Raw genomic sequence first — 5,439 nt, 5'->3', positions numbered from 1 at the left:
TCGGTTACATAGGAAGGAATCTACATAGTCGGTTTGCCAAGCTTGCCTTCCACGCCAAGTAGAGTCTAGTTCGGACACGGGTACGATCTTCAGCCTTCATGTCTTAACAGCCCATCAGTCCGGCCCGATAGATAATAGGTCGGACGCCCAAGGACGCCTTAGTCCAGGACTCCCTCAGTAGCCCCCGAACTAGGCTTCAATGACGAGATGTTCGGCGCGCAGTATTGTCTTCGGCATTGCAAGGCGGGTTCCTTCTCCAAGTAATGTATTCGACCGTTGACTCAATATTGCTCCCCTCGGCTTGTGTGCGCTAATAACTTCGTCTTCCATGTGTCGAGCGAATGCGGAACGTCAGGGTATTTTTATGAATGACACCCCATCCATGCAAGGAAGAGCGCCTATTTAAAGATACTGGATCTCAGATCCATGCGATACTGCACCCAGAAAATCCCTGGAGACTGCTAGGAGAAACCATTCCAACATGGCTAGCATCCCCAGCTCCTCCTACCGTTCCAGCCCAGAGAGAGGCGAGTGGGAGAAGTGCTCTGTGCCTCACAGTCAATTACCAAAGTTGCAAGCGCAGGGATTTCTTCCCCCCGCGGATCTGGTCCCTGTTCGAGCAGGGTTGGCCTCCTTCAATGGCGCGACTCAAGCGGAGGACTTGCCCAATCCATCAGGGGGAGAGCGAGTGTGCTTCGTCCCCTTTCTGCTAAGAGGCGTCGGATTTCCAGTCCATCTGTTCCTCCGAGGGCTTCTGGAATATTATGGACTCCAGCTGCACAACTTCACTCCCGCCTGTATCCTCCACATCGCAGGTTACGTTGCTCTATGCGAGTTATTTCTGGGTGTTGAAGTCCATTTTGAACTGTGGAGAAAATTGTTCTGTCTTGTCCCGCGTAACCACGAGGGGTCAATATTTGAAGTGGGCAGAGCCGAAGTGTGGCACATCGCCAATACCGGATACCTGTCCGGCACACCAAGGAGGGCACCTAGAGAATGGCCTTCCGAATGATTCTACATCGAGGACGTTGCACTTCCCGACCCGGTTTGAAAGGGTCTCCCTGAATTCGCAAGCATTCCGCTAAAGAAACGCCATAGTTGGCGTCCTCGGAGCCTTGAGGAGGATGACAGTGCGGAGGTTCGTCAGCTCATGGGTAAGATAAAGACGCTCGCCTAGTCCGGATTAACAATGGTTGAGGTAATGGCAACCTCCATAGTGCGAGGGGTTCAGCCGCTTCAATATAGAGGGCTCCCAATGTGGCACTACAACGGGGAGGACGACGCCTCCCGCTGTGGTCAGAAAGGTCCGGACACCCCCGCTGCTCTAGCCAAGATATTGACCGAGCTGTTCAAAGGGGAGGAAGAGGAATTTCTTCGCATCAATCGCAGGGATGGATATTATATGTATAATCCTCCCAGTTGGGTAAGCCCCAGTCCTTCTGCTTTACTCATTCCGCTTCCCGGATTACTTTTGATAAATTTCTAATCCGCTTATAACAGCATTGGCGAAAAATCACCGAGGGGTTTTACAGCCCCGCCGCACAGCCTGAGAACCACAACCGGGAGCTGGATCCTGTGTTTGAAGAAGACCCGGATATATTCGTGGTACTCGCGGAAGGGGTGTTTTACCAGGCGAGCTACGATGGCACGGAAGTGGCCATTATCACCGATTACCCTGGTCTTGTTCCTGCTTCCCACGTAAGTTATCAAGAAAAAGTTTCGCTCGAAAAAGCTTCCTCACACTACCTCACCCATCACACTGCATCGTGCTCCACAGGGGAGGCGTTCGGCGCGTCACGCTACTCCGGGGGAGGCTCCAAAGAGGGCAGCTCCAGCGCCGAGCAAGGCCACTAAAAGGAACGTCGGTGAAGACACGACCAGCCCCTCGTCAAAGAGGTAAGGATTTGAAGGTATACTTTAGTAGCCGCATCCAACTGCAACTTATACGTTTGTCTGATACCAGGAAAAAGGTTCACCGGACTATGTCCGAGGGTCCGGCCGGCTGTACTCCCAGCGCCCGGGATTTAGACCCCGTCGGAGAGACGGGAGCAGATATGGGAACAATGCCGGACTGTCCTTCGGCCGAGGGTTCGGAGAATATGTCCGTTACCAACTCGGAAGTGGAGAGTGCCATGAATCATCGGCGCTGTAGAGCTATTTTACAAGACCCTGAGTTCTCGGAAGAGGCATTCAATGCCTTCAGCTCGGCTGATGCATACATCCGTGCTGCTCGAAACGGGCTTACTAGAGCTATAAAGCAGCATTTAACAGATGTGCAGGTAAGTTTTCTTTGTCCGAATAGGATGGCCATAGCCAGTAGCTCCCGGGACTGAAAGCAGTTGGTACAACTGATTTAATGACGTTGTATGACCAGGTTCTTATAGAGAAGAACATCCTGCTAACCCAAGAGCTGGAACAATGTCGAACGCAGCTAAATGCTGCCACCGCCGAACTGAAAAAGTCCAAGAAGGCGTCACTTGGTAATATTCCCCTCCATCGAGAAAATATAATTATATGCCATTAATGCTAACAGTCCTGCTTATATCATGACATGATTGTCAGAGGAACTCAAAGAGGCGCTGGAAGTCGTGCAAGCGAATGAACAAGAAGCCAAGAGGCTACATGCTGCGGGCGAACGTGTGCTAAAGCAGGCCATTGTTGAGAAAAACCAGCTCCAGGATTGCAAAACCCAGCTAGGCGAAGAGCTGAAGGATGTGCGGGCCGAGCTAGCCGATTCCGTGATGGAGAACAAGAAGCTGCGGGGCGGCATATTCAGTATGTGTCCGAACTATTGTTAAGGTAGTTCGGGGATAGATGGAACTGATATAATTGTGATTGCAGGTATATTGACAGGCCGTCCTGAAGAGGAGGTGTCCGGATCATTGAGTGATCTGCTGCAAAGGCTATCGCAAGTGCACGAACAGGTGCGGTTGGCGATGTGGAGTGTTGCCAAGGCCCTATGGCCATCTGCCTCCCCTCCAGGAAGTATGGAGGAGCTTGTAGAGCTGTTCAAAGGAGCGCGGCGGCGTATCCAACTATGGAAGATATCGGCCTGTCGAGAGGGTGCGCGAGAGGCTTGGGCCATGGTGAAAACTCGGTATACCAAGCTTGATCCTAATCACATGGCTCGGGTCGGACCGCTAGGGTCGAATGGGGAAGAAATTCCCGTTAGTTTAGTGTATGACCAAGTAGAGGTGGCCGCCAAATATTCCAAACAGGATTGTAAGTTAGACCGCCTGTTGGACGGTATAGAGAAGGAAGTGTTTGAGTCCAAGTGACTATGTACTTTCCTTACCCTATGTAATTCTAGCTGAATTGTATAGCATTTGTCATGGCGGACCTTTTCGCTTCAACCTCCAGACTTGATGGTGCGGAGTGTTTCCGAATACCCTCGTGGCCGAATAGACCGGGCTTGGAAAACTAGGCGTAGGGGTCATAGTTGCTTGAACAAACAAGTTGTATTCTGCTAGTTATGTTATATTACATTGAAATAGTAAGAAACATCTTCCAGAGAGAATAGTTCCGTTAAGGGTTCCTTTCCCTGGGTGTGCATGCATTAGGATACATGTCCGAATTGTGATGTGAAGATCGCATCGTGTATAACTTCTTGGGGTTCGTAATGGAGTGAGTACAGAAAACATCTTTAATTCGCCGACCGAATATTCCCTTAAGAATGCTAGCTTTCGGCTTCACCCAGTCTATGGTACACATCTGGATGACCCGGCAGTAACAATCGCAGAGGTGCTCCCTTTATGCCCTAGCCGAACTAACGGGAACGTAGGGCATAAGCACAGGAGCCAGGCAACCCAGCTTGGCCAAAACTTAAGTCATATCGATGCATATATTGGCGAAGAAAAGGTACATATGGAAAGACTCATATGTGAAGAGCTTGATGCTCAGTGAATTAATGAAAAGCTTCTGTCCAAGACGCCCCCAGGCATAATGGGCGTACATATGTAAAGATGTGTACGTCAGCAGTGTTTGGTCAAGCCCTATGAGAGCTTTAAAGCGAAAAAGGTGTAAAAGAGAGAAAATAATGGAAACGAGGGGAGAAGGAGACTAACAAAGAATTCGGCGCTAGGCATAGAACCCTCGGAGTCTGGCCGCATTCCAGGGGTTCGGCTCTAGGCGATTGTCTGATGCATCACGAAGACGGTACGCTCCTCCGATAAGAACTTCGTCAATTATGAAGGGACCCTCCCATTTTGGCTTGAGTTTGTCCTTTTTCTTCTCCGGCAAGCGTAGAACGAGTTCGCCAACGTTGTAAGTCTTGGCCCGTACTTCTCTGCTTTGATATCTTCGAGCCTGCTGTTGATAAAATGCTGAACAGGCTTTGGCGACGTTGCGCTCCTCCTCCAGGGCATCTAGGCTGTCCTGCCGATCCAACTCGGCCTCTTTCTCTTCGTACATACGCACTCGAGGTGAGTCATGTATAATATCGCAGGGCAATACAGCCTCTGCACCATACACCATGAAGAAAGGTGTGTATCCGGTAGTACGGTTGGGCGTGGTCCGCAGCCCCCAGAGTACGGAGTCGAGCTCCTCAACCCAGTGCTTGTCTGATTCTTTCAAAGGCCGCACTAGCCTGGGTTTGATGCCTCTCATAATAAGACCATTGGCTCGTTCGAATTGACCGTTTGTTTGCGGGTGGTAGACAGAGGCGTAATCGAGCTTGATGCCCAGATTAGCACACCAGGTTTTCACCTCATCAGCTATAAAATTGGAGCCGTTGTCGGTGATGATGCTGTGCGGGACACCATAACGGTGCACCACATCGGATATAAATGCAATCACCGATCCGGACTCGGCCGTTTTAACTGGTTTAGCCTCTATCCACTTGGTGAATTTATCCACCATGACCAGCATATATTTTTTCTTATGACTTCCCCCTTTAAGGGGTCCAACCATGTCCAAGCCCCAGACCGCAAAGGGCCATGTAATGGGGATTGTTTGTAGGGCGGTTGGGGGCATGTGGCTTTGGTTGGCGAATAATTGGCATCCAACGCAGCGCTGGACGAGATCCTGTGCGTCTGCTCGGGCCGTAGGCCAATAAAATCCTATATGGAAGGCCTTGCTGACAAGTGCCCGGGCTGCGGCATGGTGCCCACCGAGAACGGCGTGAATTTCTGCCAAGAGTTGCCGGCCCTCCTCCTTGGAGATACACCTTTGAAGGACTCTGGTAGTGCTTTTCTTGTAGAGCTCTCCTTCGTGAACTTTATTGGCCTTCGAACGCCGGACAATGCTGCGAGCCTCGTTCTGATCTTCTGGGAGCTCCTTCCTAGTAAGGTAGGCCAAGAATGGTTCGGTCCATGGGGCAATGACTGCCATGGTGAGGTGGGCCGATGGTGTTATTTCGGTGGCTGAGCCTCCGATGATATCGGCGTGTTCGCTATCTATGTTTGTGTTCGGAACGGGCTGTCGTCGGTGTCTCCCCCTTGC

The sequence above is a fragment of the Triticum aestivum genome, chromosome 7D (genome assembly GCF_018294505.1).
Source record: "Triticum aestivum cultivar Chinese Spring chromosome 7D, IWGSC CS RefSeq v2.1, whole genome shotgun sequence".
Taxonomy (NCBI): Eukaryota; Viridiplantae; Streptophyta; class Magnoliopsida; order Poales; family Poaceae; genus Triticum; species Triticum aestivum.
Note: the sequence above shows the minus strand (reverse complement) of the source record.